This window comes from Lepidochelys olivacea, assembly GCF_965140295.1.
Source record: "Lepidochelys olivacea isolate rLepOli2 genome assembly, chromosome: 8".
NCBI lineage: Eukaryota > Metazoa > Chordata > Testudines > Cheloniidae > Lepidochelys > Lepidochelys olivacea.
Window position 1 is genome coordinate 12,361,871 of NC_140418.1, and position 21,701 is coordinate 12,383,571.

The following is a 21,701-nucleotide window of genomic DNA, read 5'->3' on the forward strand; positions in this document are numbered from 1 at the left end:
AAATGTATTTGACAATCAGGTTTCAGAGTAACTATTTCTAAGCCACCTATCACCATCCCTCGCTCTCTAAACTTGCATGCCCACTTGCAACTATTATGACAAATGAACTATAACAAAATGTAAGGGATAGAAAACAGGCCAAAAGCATACCACAAAAATTGTCCAGGGGAGTTTGGGATAGGTGTAACTACCTGAATTCTACTGAATTTTTTAAAACACTAGATTTCAAGGTAATGGTATCAATTTAAACAGTCAGAACTTCACTTACAATCGCTTTAAAAAAAAAAAAGTGAAGGAATATTGTCAGGGCTCTTGGATGCAAATACCTGTTGTTGATACAGTCTGATGCTTCTTATCCTGTCTACAGTTAAGTAGGATTTCTTTTCCCCAAAAGTGTTCCTTTAATTACAGAATGATTTAATGAAATAATAGGAGCAGTACTTATGCTAGTCAAAGAGTAAATAAACCTGTGTCAATAGTTAGTTCACATGTGCACACGTGTTCCAGTCAGGAACTACAGAGCCACTTCGGGTTTACAGTTTCTCTTCATTAAGACTTAATCTTAGCATTTTCATTATACTTGAGTACATACAAGCCTAGAAGTAAACATAGTCACCATGTTAACAAAGCCAGCACAGTGACAAGCAACTGGTTTGGAAAAGGAACAGATGAGAGCTTGCCAAGGATTTTCAGACCAAACAGGGAAGGGATGTGGCTGGGGGGAACCTAATCTTAAAAACAAAACAAAAACCCACCACCACCCTCTTTGAATGTGAAATCATGCCAATAGGATGGGAAATAGTTTTACATTCTGTAGCATGTAGGGTTACCCTTGCAACTGAGATCACACTTCAGCAAGATTATGGGATGTAGGAGGTGGCTCCGACTCTCCTAATTATGTTTAAAAATTGGGGCTTGTTAAACCTTCACAAGAAAGAATAGATCAGGCACTGCCCTTTCAATGTGGCATAGTCCTCAAGTAGTGAATAGGCTAGATGGGAGGTCATGCCTCAGTACCTTGGATTCCTTTCAGATATTACTCCCTGGGCTGACAAAGGGGAGGCACTTGATTGTTATATAATCGTCAGAAAGCATTCGGCAAAGTTGCACATCAGAGGTTAAAAGAAAAGGAGTACTTGTGGCACCAGTACTCCTTTTCTTTTTACGGATAAAGACTAACACGGCTGCTACTCTGAAACCTATCAGAAGTTAAGTGGCTGGGAGAGTTGTAGAATAAAAGTAGGGGGGGGCGGAAATTGGTTGGATTGAAAAATGCCTTATTGTCAGTGGAGAAGGGAATAGGACCTGTGAATAGAACTCCTCAAGGTGCGCTGACCCAGTCTGCTTGTAGGATACTCCCAGAGTCAATGGTTTGAAATGTTAGTGTTTATGAAACGAAAGGGGAGATAAAATTGGCTAGAGATAGGAACTGAGCAACAAACCACCACATTCACGCACACAGTGGTGCACAATGTGTTTTCAGCATTACATTGAAATCCCTCAGCTATTCTTGGAGTAACCTTCTTAGTAAGGCTAAAATACTGAATTTTGCAAGTTTTGCAGTGTTTTGGTTATGGGGGCCAGTGTTCTCCATGGATAAAACTGAGGACACAGATCAGCTGATGGGTTATTAGACATGAGCATGGACTGCAAAATTTGAAATCAGATTTTGATCCCACAGAAGTCTGTGGCTGTTCAGATGTGGGTTTAGCCCAATATGCATGTAAACGTCAGCCACAGAATTTGGATCTGGCTTTGGATTCTGAACACCCTCTCCCCATCAGTTTTAGGGTTTGGGCCCACACTGGATTTGAACCTGAATGATCCCTGCACTAACTATTGTTCTACTTATCTCCCCCACTCTTCCAATGAATATGACACTGATCTATTTGAAAGAGAGATTTTTAGAGGAGAATAAATACTAAGAAGTAATGTTATCAAAGTACAGAGGCCATTGCTTAGTGAAAGACCTGTGCTCATGGTGAAGTAAGGGCTCTGAGGCTAAAAATCAGGGAATTTGCAGAAAATAAAGGGTTTTGGCCTGGCTAATAAATAACTCTAGGAGTTATCATAGGAAAAACTCAAATATGCAGTTACATCAAAGAATGCAACTTGAGGCTAAGGTGCTGCTAGGGAAACACCAATTAGGCAGAACAGAAGCAAATGTGCAAATAATTTGGTTTGTTTTCTCACAATAACTTTTTTTGTTGTTGTTGTTATCAGCATCAGATATAAGCTCATCACTAGAGCTGGTCAAAAAAATTTCAAATATTTCTATAAAAAGGAATAAATTATGCAAGAAAAAAATTGCAAAAATATGTCCTTTTATCATCTATCCTCGTCATCCCCTACCTAAGGTTCTGCATGGCCCTAACCCTTGTAGCTGCTGGTCCTCCGACAACGAGGCCCGAGAGGCTTCAAATTGGACACCCCAAAATGGAGGCACACAGAATCAGTGGCCAAATCTGAATATTTGCCTGTAGAGGAAATTTCCTCTTTGACTTACGTTCAGGTTTTGTTTTCCTCTCAACCCAATCCTACACATCTTTCTGTCTAGCCTTCATTTCCTTACCTGGAGGGCATTTGGGTCACTTAATTCCCAGTTCTCCAGTGATGTGACTATGAGGCTATTTAGGTGAGATTTTTTTCTTCATAATGAGCCTAACATTTAAAGTCATGGTGGCAAAGTACTTGTGACAGGTAGTTCTGTCAAACAGAAAGCCCTGTCTAAGGCTTTGACAGAATCAATACAGGATAAAGCAAAGGCTTTACACATGCTGATCGCTGCTACTTTGGGGAAAAATAACTTGTAGTCAATGAGGTCAATTAAAGTTCCCTGGGCTGCCATAAATTGTTTGGCTACTTCTATTGTGCTAAGAATGTGTAACAGATCCTTATCCATGTGACCACAGCACCATTTCTATTTATGTCACTGTAAACATGAAATCATGAGATAAGTTCCATGGAGATGTTAATGACATCCTTGCATGACCTGTGTCATCTACTAGATTGTCTTACAAATCTCAATGGGTAAAAGGAGTTCATTTGAACATGTTATTGGCCACTACAGCTGTTGAAAACAGTTGTTTACTGGGAAGGAAATAGACTCAAAACGTTCACCAAAATTTCGGAGAAAGCCATTGAACATCTCACCACATAAGAGGCCAATTGAGTTCCTTTTGGTAGTTCTTAATGCTTGGATTTACATATTGCATCTTTTGTATGAATTACTATATTGAACCTTGGAAAAATAATTTTGAAACCATGGTTTTTATTATACCATTTACCAATTAAGAGGGAGTGTGTAAAATTCACTAGCTGTTTTGACGAGAGATGCCCGTTTTTACAGATGAAAAATGATGCTAAAAGAGAAACATATACATAATGGCCAGGTCTGGCCATCGTTAAGACCTCTCACTTTCAGCACTAAATTCACTCTCACTTTATACTAAAAAGAAAAAAATGCACTAATGACTGATTCTAAAATCACATCCATGTTTACGCCCATCAGCCCTCACACTGCATCCTTTTAAAATGGCTGTAGTAGAAATTTCCCTAGAATCCAAAATGGTGAGAATTGTATTTCAATGTATTTAATAAAAGACCATTTGAGTGACCTTAAAGGTTTGTGTCTTGGACATAGATCCCGACGCAGATATAGTTAAGAACACGACTGTAGTATTTCCTACAAGAACAATGTCTTGGAGAACTGATTAGACATTTATTTTTTCAGGTGATTTTAACAACTGGCTTTTCTTTGTATCATTAAAATTAATCACAATAACTCTCTGCCTCTGACACCTCGGAGCCTTTTGCAAAACAACCTTTAAAACATCTTTGCTGCATCTTGGGAATTTGGTTTGTTTTTTTTAATTTGGAAGAAATAAAAAATAGTGCCATGAATGTTGGGGTTTTTTTAAAATTAATTAGGCCAGCGGTGGGCAAACTATGGCCTGCGGGCCACATCCAGCCGGCGGGACTGTCCTGCCCGGCCCTTGAGCTCCGACTGGGGAGGCTAGCCCCGGCCCCTCCCCCCAGCCTCGGCTTGGCATGTCGCCAGCGCTCTGGCTGGCAGGCTGTGAGCTCCTGCTGGCCAGCTCGGTGGTGTGGCTGGCTCCGGCCGAGCGGCTGCCAGTCCTGCTGCTCTGAGCAACGTGGTAAGGGGGCAGGGAGCTGGGGGGTTGGATAGGCGGGCGAGTCCCAGAGGCCTGTCAGGGGGTGGGGGTGTGGATAGGGGTCAGGGCAGTTAGGGGATAGGGAGCAGAGGGGGTTGGATAGGGGGTGGGGTCCTGGGGGGCAGGGGGTCCCTGGATGGGGTGGTCAGGGGACAAGGAGCAGGGGGGGTTGGATGGGTCGGGGGTTCTGAGGGGAGCAGTCAGGGTGGGAGGGAGCAGTTGGGGGCAGAGGGCTAGGCTATTTGGGGAGACACAGCCTTCCCTACCCAGCCCGCCATACAGTTTCCGAACCCTGATGTGGTCCTCAGGCCAAAAAGTTTGCCCACCCCTGAATTAGACCAAATTCACCAGTGACTTAAGCAAATCCAACTCTGTTGACTTCAGAGCAGCTGTGCCCACTTTCACCATCAGTGAAACACTTTTGCCAGGGCATGTCAAGGCAGAATCTCTGAAATACAGATCCTGTTGCCAAAGGGTGCCTGTAAGTAGCTGCAAGTGAGAGTCAAAGAAATAGGCTGTGGTGTAGCATGTAGCTGAACTGTACCAGCCAGCAGCCTGCTGGGGCAAGCAGACAGTCTGGCTTCACTTGGCAGGAAGATCAAGGACTCCAGAGTAGGAGGAATACAGAAGTCTATCATGGGAACAGGGAGGGAAGTTTGCCCAAGAAGGGAGGCAGAGAGGAAAAATCTGGAGGGAAAGTTTGGGAGTTCCTGGACCGTCTCAAGCATTAATCAATCGTTTAACCGCTTGTCTGAAATGAGAACTAGGCATAAATCGTGATCCAGCTCAGTCTCATAGCTGAAAACTAGTAAATACAAAATTATTTTACAAGCTTTGTTATGAAGCAGTTAGTGTTGCTGCATACACAGCACACATGACACAAACCCACAAAAGTGAGGCAATGAAAAGTTCAGCCACCTACCAGTACACACCGTCTACTCCTCCAGGCACCAGCCTATCCTTAACTATTACACCGTGTCCATAACCCACATACCAAGCACTGCAACCTTAACCCTCCCCGTTCGGCGGCTAGGTTTTTTTGGGTTTTTTTGCCGCTTGGGGTGGCAAAAACAAGGGAGCTAGCCCTGGCCCTTCTGCATCCATCTCGTTCCCAAACTACCCACAGCAATTGCTATTACCTGCGGATGTTTGGTGTCCTAGTGTGTTGTGTTGGGAAGAAGTAGTTTGATAAAAGAGGTGTCCTCATATGGGCAGAGTTGAGGTTATGGGGTGTGATCTGTGAGTTATGGTCTTTGTAGTAAGAATGTGTCTGTGTGGGGAAGAGGGCATGCAGTATTAGGTGGCTTAACTTATCATTTCCTCACTTTTGTGGGTTTGCATCAGGTAGGTTGTGTGTAGCAAACCCCCTAACTACTTTTACAATGGGTTATTTTGTGTATATTTTCAAAAAAAAAATAAATTCAAGAGTGGAGGTGAAAAATTAGGTTGGGAGCAACTATACATAAAACTTCTACACTGTAGTATACAATTGGACAGACTGTAGTTGATGATGAGAAGATTGTAGTCACTGGCAACTCTTGGTGCATTGCTTTCAGCCAAGAATAACAACAGCTAAAAACAGGTTTCAGAGTAACAGCCGTGTTAGTCTGTATTCGCAAAAAGAAAAGGAGTACTTGTGGCACCTTAGAGACTAACCAATTTATTTGAGCATAAGCTTTCGTGAGCTACAGCTCACTTCATCGGATGTGCCACAAGTACTCCTTTTCTAACAGCTAAAAAAAGACCCAAAATCCAATTTGATTTTTTTAAAGGATAAGTTGCACCAGAGCTATTCAGGATTGCTCCTGTCTACCAAATATTGTGTAAATAGACAAATATCAGTTAACAATGAAATGTTGGAGCCCGCCAAGGACAAATTTTAGCCAGAGCTTAATTTCCAAGGCTTTCCTATTAATTTTATAAAGAGAAACCAAATAAAAAGTACACAGAAAAGTCAAAAGGCATAAAAGTTATCCTTGTGTGACATTTCACCCCAATAGGCTGCCTACTGTTAGAGAAAATCAGAAAGTTATGCCCCACTTTAAGCCCATATTTGAATGCCGCCCAGATTATGGCATAGCTACCAAGAGCCACCATAATTAATATTATTCCTAATGTCTCTTCTCCCCCACCCCCTCCATTTCCATGTACTGTCTTCCTCAGACATAGTAACTGTGTTAAGGGCTTAAGTGGTTCACAGGGCCTCTGTGGTCTCTCTGCACAAGGGTTCAAAGTAACTTAATATAGGAAAGCATGTGTCAGTAATCTGCAGTCCTAAGTACATTGCCTGATCTTGCCGCAAGCTCTGTGCCTGCAGAGATTCCATTGACTTCATCAGGTGTTCTGCAAAAGGAGGACTTGAGGACAGGGCCTGTAGTTTAGTCTGTACCAATGGGAAACTGCAGAATTGTGTGTTATGCGTTTATGGAGTGATCTTGCGTCTCTGCCAGTCCCCAGGACATCAGTGGGAGTTGGGGGTGCGCAGCGTCTTGCAAGGTGAGGCCCTTAATTCTGCAGAATCACCCCTGGGATAGCTTTGATGCCATATTAGTGTTTGTTCAGTAATACAGGCTGGCAAGGCAATTTACTGAGTTTTGGGCATACAAGGGCTGCTGGACCAGGCCTTTCATTTTCATCCTGGAACTCTGAGACATTTATCTAATGTGTGATAAAGGCATTGAAGTCCCAGTACAGTAGGTAATATATCCCTGGTTCCTTTCCTTAGCACCTTTCATCCACATTGCGGAGGGAAGCCCAGCTGCAAAAGGGAGTCCAGATAGAATAGCTTCTAGAGCATTTGATGTCAGCGAGGGATTTGAAATATAAGATGGTTTAAATAAGCTCAATAATTTTCCTTAAAAAAACATAAATGCCAAGAAATTGGGCATTTTTTTATCATTTTGATTCTTGTGCCCAGCAGAAGCCTCATATCTGGGAACTGGATAATTTCAGCTATTTCAGGGGTAATCATTTGCTACTTGTCTCTCCCTACAGATGCTGTGGTCATAGTTAAAGAGACATTTTCATTCACATCCTTTTCATGTGAATGCCATTTGTAAAAGGAAGATTTTTGTGTAAATAGAGTGATCAATACAGGTCAATCACAGTGGAATTTGAATGAAAAGAAGCTTAAAAATACCAGTGAGCCATATGAAGTAATAAAGTGCACACATATTAGTAAGTAACGGTTGGTCACTGCTGTCTACTTCTGAGCTACATTCAGCCAAAGGGCTTAGAAACTGACGATACAAAATGACTGACTATTAGCATTTGAGAATATAGTTTCTTTTTGGGAAATGTCTCAGGGTAAAAGATAAACAGGTTTTTCAATAAGCCAAAGCCTGTGAAATTACAGGATGAGAGAAAATAAAATCATCACCTGAAATTTTGTTTCCTCCCCCCACACCTTTTCCTTTATTGCAGCAGCATCCCAAATCAAGCCACTTGATCAGACCATACATGCCTACAACTAACTTTGAGCCTTCAGACTGTGTGTGTTTGTGTATATATTAACAAACTAGACTGTACCCATGTCTAGAACTCACAGGATGTATGTAGCAAAGTGTATCTCATGATCTCAGATTATTGTAGTGCTTTATCCTTCCCATATAGCCCACCCCCTTTGTTTGTCCTCCCTGTTACATAGCTACTGTAAAAACTTAAGGTTCTGAACACCCTCAACTCCCCCGGGAGGATCTTGACACCTTGTAGGCTCTGTGGAGCAGGGAGCTGGCTCTTTGTCTATAGGGCACCCTGCGTATCTGGGCACAAGAATGATAAATGTGTGATGAGTTGCACTGTGGTTCCACAGTAAATACTATCTGACTTCTTCCTTTTCTCTGTTACATTCAGAAATACCCAAGGGCCTCAATAGCCCCAACCCTAACCCAAACCCCTTACTAATAGGATATTGTAAAAAATGAGGTAGACTGTCAATGATGTAGGCATGTTCTATCCTTCTCCAAGGGCCATATGGAGCCACAGTCTGTGCCCAGCTTAGTGGCACCTGTAGCCCATATGGACCTGTGAGTATAGTCCACTGAATTTTACAGCAGATTGATCACCCATGTGGCATCCTGACTGCAAACCAGGAGCTAGCTCTCAAGGGGTTAATAAAATCAAAAATAGCTAGCTAAGGAGAGGGAGCAGCTATAGCATGTCAGTAAGAATTAATGGCCCAAAAGAGCCTGGCAGATTAGGCAATCAGACTCATCCAAAAGACTCAACCATGCCAAAGAAAAACGTGTTTTGGCAACAGATGGACTATGACCAGGCAGCACTGTTATGCTGTTTCTTTTTCGAAGTATTTTTGTTCCTCTTTGACTTCTTCTTTCATAAGTGCTGACATTTTAACCATCACAAACCTCAACCGCATTGCATGTGCAGGATACTCTCAAAAGGACTATAGAAATAAAGAGAAACAGGAGGCCTCTAAAGCAAGACACCGTACATCCCAATAAGTGTCAACAGTCCTTCAGGCCGGAAGTTCAGATCTAACATCAGAAATTTACTTAACATGCAACTTCCAAGGCCCCAAAAGGTCAGGTCTCTAGAACCTAAAAGGTGCAGTAGCAAATATCCCTCCTGGGGCCATCTAGGGTTTTCTCCAGGAAGAGGTCCAAACCTAGAAGAGGATCATTAAGCATTATCAAAGAAAATGCATAAAAGGTTTAATTTCAGCCTTTTGGAATATGCCCACGTGTTTTGTTTTTTTTAAATCCACCTATTATAGTAAACTGAAATAGACGCATTGTTAGAAGACAGGTCAGAACCCGTGTAGGTTTTGAAAACAAACCCAACAACAATAGGCTCTATCGTAACAGAATCTACCCCTCACTTTCCCCGCAGTGCTCCTGGAAAGAGAGAGAATTGAAACCATGTTCCACAGTAAGAGAAGTTACACAAACTGCCTTGTGAGACCGTGCAGGTTTTCTTCCCTGGAATCTGAGCTAAATGAAGCCTCTTTGCCTGATTCTGTCTCAGACTTGTCTTGTCCTGTGCAAAAAGTTTCGACAACATCCGTCTTGACAGAGTCCCAGAAAAGAAATACCTTTCCATTGTATTTGAGACAAGAATCAAGTTCTATGAGTCCACACTGAACTCACTCTTTATAGTGGCACCTGTAACCAAAATCCCAGCCTCAAATTGCCCCAAAGCAATGGAAAATTTGGATGTGAACTCTGCAGCTTGCGCATTTCTTCATAGGATTTTTTAAGGCAGAAGGTCTTACATTTAAATCTCTGGTACCTCACCTACCTCTTTAGAGTGCTCTATGGGGTGTTCCTATTACTTTTCATCTCTAGGTGGCAGCAGTCTTTAAAAACTAACATGCTCCTCATGTTTTTCTGCTAAGTGCTGATCTAATGATGTACTTTCCCCTGACTCTGGCTGACCTTTACTTCAGCCAACAATCAAAGTGCTGAAAATAATTTTAAATGGTTTTCAAGGGTATTTTCTGTGAACAAAACCCTCTCTGCTCATGTACACAACCCTTTTCACAAGACATTAACAAGAAGTCAGAGCTCATGGGTTAAAAGGCAAGATCAACACCCCTTTAGATCCAAGGCCCCCTTTAGAAAGGCTAAGAGCTTGTTTTGCAAAAATCATCCAAGCAAACTTGCTCATCTAGAACATTTTTTAGTATTATTACGACTGTAATATTTCCTCAGCAAAAGCATTTGGACACAAAAGCTCATGGTAATTATGCAAATTTTAGTTGCTATGCTCAAATCTTTTGTCTGTGTCCCTGGCAGACCTTGGGGACTTGGGGAGCCCCCTCTTTCCCTCTGCATTAATCTCCATCTCCTATCCAGGGCTGACACAGATGATGCTGTCAAACCTACAGCTGCAGGAGACCTCAGAGTCCTGGGGACAGGTTGAAATACCAGTGTGATGTTGACTGCTTATATTGCAGCACCATGTGGAGTATGAACTGCTTCATGCTGACAGAGCTTTGTTGTGATAAATACTTGAGCCTCCTGGGGAAGCAGGATGTCTCTCCTGTCTCCTTGGCCTCTAGCGGGGGCACATTACAGCTTCCCTCCCTGTCCTGTGTAATAGGAAGCTTTTGTTTACTGCTCTCCGCAGTCCCATCTTTCCATAAAAGCACACACCAGCTCTGCCCTGACAGAGAAGTTTGAGGCAAGCTTGGGGAGAAAGATCACACACTGAATCTTTCAAGGGGAATCCTAGTGAATAACCTCAGAGGAGTCCTTATCTTTGCTTTACCCAGGCCTTCCCTCAATCCTTGACCCATGCCTGTCAGCCGTGATGAGCTGCCAGAAGCTGAAGAACCGGTTCCTTCAGTCGCTGGCGGCACTGAAGGACCTGCCGCCAAAGTGCTGCCGAAGGCCCAGAGTGCCTCTGGCTAAGTAAAAATTCTCAGGGGAGCTTCCCCAGCCCAGAGCTCAGGCAGGACGGAAAGGATGGTCCCACAGGCCACATGTTAGGTTTGTGAAAGGTGCTAAATAAAGCTATATAATAATAATAATTAATAAATAAATAAATACTTAATAATAAATCACTGTAATGTATATATGGATGGTGAGTGTCATCCCTATAAGAATCAGGCACGAAGATGGAGCCAAACAGGAAGGAGAAAGCTTTGATTTATTATAGGCAAGGCTGGTAGCACTGTCTACTATTAAGGTAACCTGACATTTTCCATTGTAAGAACCAGTTTTCAGTTGCTTATAACTTTGCCAGATTTTAACCATTTGGGCTCAAATTTTCCATGTCGGTGTCTGTCTCAGCCTGAATATTTTTTTTAAAGTTTTAGTCTTAGTGGTTCAGCCATTTCTGAGAATGAGTCCAGGGAAAACATGTTATTTTACAGTTCAAAAAAATCTGGCAACCTTTTAAAAAAATGCTCTAGCACTGACATGCTTTGGCACAGGGACTTGAAATTGGGCATCTGGGTAGCCTTTTGTGTCAAAGATTAGCCTTTTGCTGTGCCTGTGAAAATCCACCCATACTTGGCTAAGTTATAAGTATCTGACAAATTGCAACATTCTTAGATTTTAGTAGCCCACTGGACAACATGGTCCTCCAGCCGGAACAGAACTCAGGATTCCTGAGTCTCATCATTCCTCTGCTGTCAGTAAGTATCTATGAAACCCACTGGTGAAGTGTGTGTTACCTTCCCCTGTAGTGCTGGTCCACATAGAGGACATCAGCCTACTTCTGCTATCAGTTACTCCATAGATGAAGTGGTAGAGGGCTGTGTGGTGGATCTAAAGGTTCCAACCCTGCTGCTGACACATGTGGGTGCAAAATGATGCCACATGATGGAATTTATGGTTTTTCAGTTTGCTTTTTTAAAATCTTAGGAAATTACACACAACAAACTTTGTTAAAACAACATTATTAATGTTGCGAAGTCAAGCGCTCAAATGCTCGGAGATGCCAGAATTAAGGTTGCTGTTGATTTCAGTGGGAGTTAGGCACCTAAATACCTTTGAGGACCTGGGTCTTAGGAATCTACGTCTCTAGGATTTAGGTTCCTAAGTGCCTAAGTATTTTTGAAAATAAGACTTAGCTGCCTAAGTCACTTAGGTGGGAAATATTAAGTGGACCAATGCCTAAATGCCTTTAAAAATCTGGGCCTCATATACTATAATGATAAGCACCATAGAAAAGGCTGTGAGGAAATTAATCATTCTGTATTTAGAGTGGGGTTTGAATAGTGACCAATAAGAAAGGCCGAGGATCACACATGTAACAATGAGGAGAAAACAAAGCATTGAATAAGCTGCTTATTAACTTATCATTGACCAGTCTATGCAATGAATGAGGCAGGGATCCATGGAAAAAACAGTATGTGTACAAGAAACCTTCATTCTGGCATGTCTTACTTTTCAGTGCTTGACTTTGCAACCTTTGTGTTTCTTTAATGTAGTTATTTTGTGTGTAATACACATATATACTGTGGTAATCAGCAATGCTGGAAAATGGGCTACAGTACAACACATTCAGTACAGCTGAGGCAAGATATCTAAATCTCAGGTGTTCCATGAGCTGGAGAACACTGGAAATCAGTATTAATGAAAGTTACCTAGGGCTGAGAGGAGGACATCAAAGTCAGGCACCAGTTTGGAGTGTGATATGGTAGCAAAAGAAGAGCAAATGCAATACTGGGCAGCATACACCAACTCATTGTATTATGAAGTAGCTGGGTACAGTAATATTCTCACTCTGTATGACTGTGGTGAGACTGCCTGTGGAAAACTACTCCCCTGTTTTTCCCTCCCACCCCCCCAGTTCTAGTTATCTCACTACCAAAAGATTTAACAAACTGCAATATTTGGAGAAGAGCAACAAAGGTTATCAAGGAGCCAGGAAACAGGGTTAAAAATTATGGGCTTGATCTTGCGCCAGAGAAGTGAGTGAGAGTTAAACCACTTACTTCAAAATGGGAGTGAATTAGATTCTGCTTTCAATTACATCTGTTTAAATTTGGTGTACATCAACTGACAGCAGTGTAACACAGAGCAGATCTGAACCAATAGTTACAGACTGGCTAAGTGATGACTAAGAGGAGACAAGACAACAATTTCCTAAGAAGAGGATGAAAAATGTCATGGTGTTATGATCTCCCAAGACAAGCGATGGATGCTCCAGCTATTGGGACATTTAAAACTATACAGGCTAAAGCACTTTCAAATATACTTTAGGAACTATCCTCCTCTGGCCAAAGGGTGGCTTAGATGCAACCAAATATGTTTCTTTCCCCATCTTTAATTTCTATGATTCTGTGAGGAAACTACATGACATTTTGGAGTATTAGAATTTTTTAAGTAACAATCTTAAAATATATACATAGTAAAGTTGGTTGAGTGATATCATGATACAATATCTGCACGTCATATAGAGGTAAGAGAAGCATAATTGTGTGAATGTGAACGAAAGGGAACCTTGAATTCACCAAGCACACCATAGGCTTATGAATTCTAAGCTTTTCCTGTTATTTTAGTCTTCGGTAATTATTTAAACATATTTTATTGAGAAGTTTGAACTATCTTTAGTTACATGCAGGTTTCTATACAAGGAGTTGTTCCTTGGCAGTGCTCTAAAGTAATATGCATGTTTACAATGGTTAGCGTTACAGTCAGAACTGCCCATATTGTGACACGTGTGAGACTCTAACAGTGACCTCACCTGACTTTGCTGGGCCTGTAACAGCAGCGAAATCACACCATACAAGGTTGCATGGCTGCATTTTTGCCCTATACCATGGTCATTTTATTCAGTCAGCTGAGGAAAATCTTTTCTTTAATAAACTGGTCTACTCCTTACCCTTTCATACATGCATAACTCCCATTTACATAGTAGGAATAATGCCAATGCATCAAGGCTAGGTAACAGGTACCGTACCCCAATAATTGTGCAATGCTTCTATTTACAGCATATCAGAAAACTTTATAAATTTCAAATTTTTGATGAAAACCAAGAAATTGTTTACTTTTTGGTTTCCATTTTCCAGCCAGCTTTACTCATACTCTATATGTGCCTATATACGTTCAGCCCTAGCTCGTCATTGAGGGCTTACCCCTCGCCGTTGGAAGACAATAGAAAGATTCCTTTTGATTTCAATGGGGTCAGACCGTGATAGAGCAGTCTGATTTCTGGTTCATTAGTTCAAGGTCAGTCAGTCCCTGGTACCACCCTACGGAAATCTAATATTGTGTGAAATATACATAGGATTCTTATATACAGTTAACCATTATTTTACTGTTCTGCTGTTTACGTCCCACCTGTTTTTGTGGGGCCATGCTGCTAATAATGCAGGGCTCTAGTGACGTTGGGCCAGACCCTCAGCTAGATTGTGTCAATCAGTAGAGCTGATCGAGTCGATTTACATCAAATGAGGACCTAACCCAATGTCTACAAGGCTTCTGTGAATTCTTTGGTAGATGTACTGTGTAAAGTGATATGCTGTCTGGATTTGCTTTCCCTTTCAATAGCATGAAGTTAAAAATCCCATTAACTCAGTCTTCCTACCCAGCAGACAGATCCTGTAGTGTAATCTGTCTCTGTAAAAGATACCACTTTATATTTGTTTGCATGATTTCACTTCATAAATCACATTTTATAAGAAACTCCCATGCAGCCAAATTGCATTTGCAAGCAACAAGAACCCACAAATTTAAATGACACCCTTCTCAAATGGCTTGGTGCACAGCTTGTTGCAATAATGGTTAATGGCAGTGCGCATAAAAACCTGGGTAAAATGTGGCCATCAATTAAATTCACAAAGTTGAAAATTGTCACAAAGTGGCACCTCCACATACCTACTGTAAACAGTACATGGGTGGCGAGGGCTGTATTATATTTCAGTGCTCTGATGTTGTGAAGGAAAGAAAAGTGTTTTTGACAAAGAAACAACTATTGGGGGCTTTCATTGAGATGCTGTATCAACAAAGCTGAAATGCAAAACGTGATACGTAAATTAAGACTAAGCCAGCTGTTGATTTTTCAGTCATGCTACAAAAAGATAAGGTTGGGAAACAGGAGCACGTTAAGGAATAGTTTTATACCCTATATCTGTAAAATGCATGATCAGAGAGACAAATGCATTCCAAGAGGAGACACGTTACCTACCTTAGGGGTTTGTACTGCCACCTGTCCCCATAGCACCTGAGTTCCTCCCATGTTAATTAGATTGCAATAGCAAAATTCTTGGTAGCCTTCAAGAAGTCTGTTCTTCTTCTTCTTTGGGTTATAGAAATGCCAGTTTGCAGGCATTTTTGGATGTGGTGATGGAGGGGAAGTGGAAGTAGTGATACCATTCTAGCTATGGTGGAAAAGTTTTATCAAAGTGGAAGGCTTTGCAGTATTTCTGAAAGGTGGTCACAGACTCCAGATTGGTCCAATTTCCTCTGTAAGTTTGTTTCCGTAGTCAGATCATCTCGATTATATCCAGTTTGCAGATTTTTGTAGACTGGTTATTCACTTGCAACTGTCAGCTTCCAGAAGATGGCATCTTAGTACACAAGTTGTACACTGCAGTCAAAGTGGAGTGAAACATTGCATGGATTAAAAGATATTAAAAGATGGCCTCCAGGGTGAATTCAAAGTTCCTGGTTCAAGAACAACAATGACAAGACATGTAGAAGAGCTTAGTCACATGGGACTAATGACTTGACAAGCATTCCCTCTTCCTTGAACTCCTTAGTTGATCGAGAAAAAAGGCTAAAGTGATATTTCTTTAGATACTTAACCAACTTCATGGTTAATGTAACAAATGGGAGGAAGCTGGTCAACAGGGTACTCAGTACTTAAATTCCCATAACTCCAAGAAAACAGCTCAGTAAGTATTAAAAACAACTCTTCAATCTGTACTTACAGGGCTAATGCTTCACAGTATTGTCCTTGCTTAGCACTGTGCCCTGACTTGGACATCAATGATCACTGACCCTCCCTAACTGCTTCCTTTCGTTTCCTTGAGATTATTATAATTTTTTAATAGATGCTGACTAAGGAGTCTGTAAACCATGAATGTTTAACTCGTACAAATTCTGCTCTTTGTAGATTAAGGTGGGAAAGTTACAATGTATAGCTGTGCTGTCAGTCTTCAAAGTAACAATCCATAAAGTTATTATGCCTTTATCCTCCCACACTCTCAGGTGCATAGGGCATCCACTAGTTTCCACCATTTTTTTTCAGTCTTGTGCTGATCTGTTCAGACTTTTGAGTGTCATGTTGATGGATTTTGCGTCTTTCTCTATTGTTCCGTGTAGATCCTCTAGGTCATCCTCTTTTTCTCTTCCCAAATAGTGCATGTATTATCACTTGATGTGGAAGACAAGTTGGTGACATCCTTAAAGCATATCCTAAATATGTCCATAAGAACATAAGAATGGCCATATTCAGTCAGAACAATGGTCCATCTAGCCCATCTCTTCCAACAGTGCCCAGTGCCAGATGTTTCAGAGGGGGTGAATGGAACAGGGCAACTTATCAAGTGATCCAGTGTTGTCCACTCCCAGTTTCTAGCAATCAGAGGTTTAGGGACACTTAGAGCATGGGGTGGTGTCCCTGGCCATCTTGATTAATAACTACTGATGGACCTATCCTTCATGAATTTGTCTAATTCTTTTTTGAACCAAGTTCTACTTTTGGACTTCACAACATCCCCTGGCAACAAATTCCACAGGTTGACTGTGCATTGTGTAAAGTAGTACTTTCTTATGTTTGTTTTAAATTTGCTGACTATTAATTTAATTGGGTGACCCCAGTTCGTGTGTTATGTGACGGGGTAAATAACTACTATGACTCCGCTCCATAAAGGAGGACTGCCATGCAGGGCCAACTCTAGGTTTTTTGCCAGCCCAAGCAAAAAATTTGCCACCCCAAGCTCTGGATGGCCAGAATGCCACCCCTGGAATTGTGCCTCACCAAGCACATGCTTGCTTTGCTGGTGCCGAGAGCAGGTCCTGCCGACATGATGCTAGAGCTAAAAATTCATATTATTGTATCAGTGCCATTCATACTACTTTTCCAGATCTTTTCAAGGTTATGAAAGTTGTTTGCTGCTTTTCATAGTCATTGCTTGGTGTTACCATCACTGCACATCTCACTCCTTAGTTAAATTCATAGATTCACAGATTCCAAGGCCAGGTGCAACCATTGTGATCTGTAGCCTGAACTCCTGCATAACACAGGTCATAGAACTTCCCCAAAATAATTCCTAGAGCAGATCTGGGTAAAATGACTTACTTCTAGTGTTTCTCCATCTACTCTGATACTTGGTTTTGGAAAATCGATTGCCATATATTTTGTCTTCCCCTTGTTGATAAACAAACCAATTTGTTTTGCTATATCTGACAGAGACTGTGACTTCTATTATGCAATGTGTTGAACTAAATAGGACAATGTCATCAGCAAAAAATTAGGTCATCCAATTGTGCTATATTATTTGTCCACAAAATTCGTTGGTTGCCTTCTGCTGTTACTTTCCTCATGACATAGTCAATGACCAGTGCAAACAATAGTGGGAACATAATTCACCCTTGTCTTACTCCAGTTGTCACTGCAAACAATTGGCTGATGTTATCACCAACTTTGACTGCCTGTTCAGTATTATCATATAGATCCTAGACTACTCTAATTATTTTTGCTGGTATTCCATAATATTCCGTAATTTTCCAAAGAATGTCTCTATGTGCACTATCAAAAGCCTTCTGGAAATCTATAAAATTTACCACAAGAGGTGCTTGCTGTGCCACACGTTCTATAATATGTTTGAAAACAACAATTCAGTCTCAGCGCATGATCTTAATTGTCTAAAACCTGCTGTACCTCTCTAAATTGGAGATTTATTTGTTTTTTGATATGTTCCAGGATGATGGTGTATATGATTTTCCCAGGCATTGAAAGTAATGTGATTCCTTTCCACTTATTGCAGTTGGTTAGGTCGCTCTTCCTTGGCAATTTTATTATAAGCCACTAAGTTGGCTTCTTGTCTTCATTCTATATTTTATCCAAAAACACCAGGAAAGTCTGGAGAGCGGTTTCATCACTTGCTTTAAGCATTTCTCCAGTAATGTTATCTTCTCCAGCTGCTGTCCCATTTTTGAGTTTACCAATGGCTTTTCTAACTTCTTCCGTTGTGATATCTCCTAAATCAATATCAAGCTCTGGTGGTAGGTCTTAATCACATATTTCAAGTCATTTGCCTGGGCTTGATCTATTTAAACAGAAATTTTTCTGCCCATCTTTTCCTTTGTTGTTCTCCTGTATTAAGAATCTTTCCATTTGAGTCTTTAATAGGGCCTCCACTGCTGCTAAAGGTTCCGGTTAACCATTTGATTGTCTAATACAAGGTTGTAAGGTCACCTCTTTGGCTAGCATCTTCAGCCCCTCAATATTTGTTATCAATCTGTGCTCTTCTAGCACATCTTTTTACGTCTCTATCTAGAACTGTGTATTTTTCTTGCCACTTCCTTGCCTCTTCACCTCTTAGCATTCAGGTGGTTTTGCTTTTCCACTGCTGCCCAAGTAGCATCACTAAACCATTCTTCCTGTCTAGATTTTGTTTTTAGGATAGCACTCTCTGAGGTTCCCCCCAGAATATCATTGACCTGGGTTTCTTTAGCTGACTGTATTGGAACAGCAATCCTGTGTTTCAGTTCAAAATGAAAAGCATTTTTTGTGTCTGGATGTTTCAATCATGGGTTGCTAATGTGTTGTCTTCTTTCAATCTTCTTCATCCACTTTAGCTTGATCTTCAATTTAGCAATACAAAGGCTATGGGCACTACTCACATCTGCTCCCCTGTATGCCCAGACATCAATCCATGAGCTGCAAAACTTGCTTGAAATGCAGAAGTGATCTATCTGATTCTTTGTGGTACCATCTGAGGAATTCCATGACACTTCATGGATTTCTTGATGAGAAAATATTGTTCCACCTATTACGATTCACAATGTAGATTTCTACTAATCATTCATAATTTTGGTTTATAGCCAAACCGCTGCCACACTTGCTCATAACTTTATCCAGCCCATCATTGTTGCTTACAACCTTTGCATTAAAATCAAGCATAGTCACTATGATACCATGTTTTGGGACCTTGGTTAACACATCCCTAACAAATCACAAAAAGCACCTTTTTCCGCATCTGGCTTTTCCTTGGTTGGTGAATATCATTGTAGGACTGTTTAAGAATCTACTTTGAAAACTAGCTCTAATAATTCTTTCATTGAATGATTCCTACTCAGTGCGTGTTCTGGTTCATTTGACATTAGAATTGCTACACCAGCATCATGTCTATCATCCACTTTCCTAAAGTAGATGGTGGTCTTATTTGTTTCTCTAAAGTGTAGTTTCCTCAAACTTGTCCATCTACTCTCACTAATTCCAAGGATATTGAGTTAGTATGTATCAATTTCTTTAATTATTTGAGCAGTTTTAATAGTTCTCACATTCCAAAATCCAGTTTTCATGATTGATCTGGCCTTGAACAAGGGACTTTTCAGGACATGGCTTCTTTATGAGTTTAACCAGTGCCTGTCATACTATTCACATAAAGTTGATCACTTGTTCGAGCCTGCTACATACTTATACAGCACCTGGTGTTCATTATCCAAGCAGTTCGAAGTGCTTTAAAAAAGGAGGGTAAGCAGAAATGCCAACTATGTAGGTGCTCCAGGGTTCAAGCACTCATTGAAAAAAATAGGGGGTGCTCAACACTCACTGGGCACAGCTGTTTAGCAGGGCCACCAATCAGCTGTTCAGCAGAGCCCCATATCAGTTATTTGGCAGCTGGCTGGAGGCACTCGGGGGAGGGCGGAAAGCAGCAAATGGCGAGCGGGCAAGGGCTTTGGAGGAGGGGGCGGAGTGGAGGGGTGGAAAGAGGCAGAGCATGGACGAGGCTTTGGGGGGAAGAGCGAGCAGGGGTGGGAAGAGGTGGAGGGAAGGCGTGGCCTTGGGGGAAGGGGAAAAGTCGGGGAGGGACCTTGGGGGCAGAGCGGGGGTGGAGCACCCAAGGGGAAAAATATAAGTCAGCGTCTGTGAGGGTATCATAATTCTTAATTACAGATGGAGAAACTGAGGCTCGAAGAGGTTAAATGACTTGGCCAAAGCCACATGGTGAGTCGATGACAGAACCATTCATAGAATCCAAGTCTCCTGCTTATGTCTCTAGTGCTTTACCCCATGGACCAGACTGCCCCTAATTCTGAGTTGTATCACCACAAGCAGAGGGGCTGTAGCCACTGTCTCCCGCTTAAGGGACATGGAAGAGGTGGTCTGAGACCACCAAACTATTTTTGCAACTAGCCATCTGTATTAGCCTGTGCTGGATTTGAACTGGTGCCATAAAGGTTTATGTGGGTGGGGTGGGGGTCAAATCCCATTTTCTGTGGCTTCCTTTGATGAATGCCCAGCTATCTGTGAATCTTGATAGACAGTTACCAGAAGGTACGTTTGGGAGCTCCACTTGTAAATCGGCACATGCTTTTCCTTTTAAAAACTGGACTCTGGTGTAACATTGTAGTTACTGTGTCATGTGCAACAGCAATTTCACACATTTCCCAATTACATTGTTGGAAAATTCCACGTACGTGCTTTGTAAATTTCCGAGGAATTAAGCTCACATGAAGGTTTAATCAGCAATTGTTCCAGCCACCCAGTGCTGCTCTCCAGGCTGATTGCCTATCCTAATGCTTCTAGTGTTTCCTCTAGAGCCAATTGAAATGATCATTAAAAAAACAAAGGATCTTCTGCCGGGTATAAAATAGACTTCTGTGCACCTGGCGGCCCAGCAAATGATCTACAACTATGTGATACTAAGGTATAATAAGGCTGAGACTAATCACCTAAAGTCTCCACTGATCTCAGGGGAGCTTCGCTGGAAGCTGGATCAGGACTTAACATTTTAAAGGAGGGAGCTATTCTCCAGGGTTACTGCTGTGAAAACAGCTCTCCCATGAACAGCATGAACAATGTTTTGTTGTTACTAATTGAAGTGTATATATTACAGCCCATGAGGTCACATGCTGTCTGGAGAGAGGGCCTGGCTGGCAGGTGTTCCCTGTGATACCTGTATGTGTGTGTGTCTTCTTCTGTGATAACTGGGGAAAGGGAGTGGGGTTCCCTGTTTGATAGTTGGGCAGGGGTCTCTGGGATAGCTGGGGAGAAGAGGTGGAGCTTGTAGCTTTCCCATGTGATGCCTGGGAAGAGGAGGCAGGAGCTCCACCATGTGGTGGCTGGGAAGCGGGGACAGGAGTTTTACCATGTGATGGCTGAAAAGAGTGGGCAGGGTCTTCCCATGTGATGGCTGGGGCGAGGGGGCAGGGTCTCCCCAATATGATGGCTGGGGCAAGGGGGCAGGGTCTCCCCCATATGATGGCTGGGGCAAGGGGGCAGGGTCTCCCCATGTGAGAGCTGGCATATCCACTCTGAGTTTTGAGATGCCGAGCTGGTGCCAGGCTGGTTGTTCTGGGAGAAGTGGCATTCTGTGCATGGACGGGTTACCATGACATCATCAGGGACAGTGGCTCCCATGGCACTAAGTGTGAGAAGAAGCTTAGGGTGGGTTAAACATATTTCGTTAAACTGCTTAAAACAAAATATAGATGCACTTGTAATGCTTCACCTACCTGGACAAGAGCAAACAGATGTGTGTGAATGTGTGTACACGACATAGCTTACTGTTATAGAGCATCTTTTATACACATTGCAACATGTCACCAAATGAGTCTCAAGGAGCCATAAAATCATTGCAGAGTAACATGGTATGCAACATTTGCAATAGTACAACACAAGATCATCACACATTGGTGCACGCCCAGCACTCAAAAGTTGAAGGTTCTTGTGTCACAGTGATTTTGTAGGTCTCCGAGTTATCATTACATTCTTTGTCCATCTCTCTTCTCTGTCCTGGCTGTTCGGGGCAGGGAGGGGGTCCAACAGCTCCACGCTTTTAGCTCAGAGCATGCATCAGGCAGCGTGGGGAGTGTTTCTGTGGTCACAGCACCTCTTAGAAGAGGCAGTGCTAGGAACTCCAGTCAGACCCACCGCGGC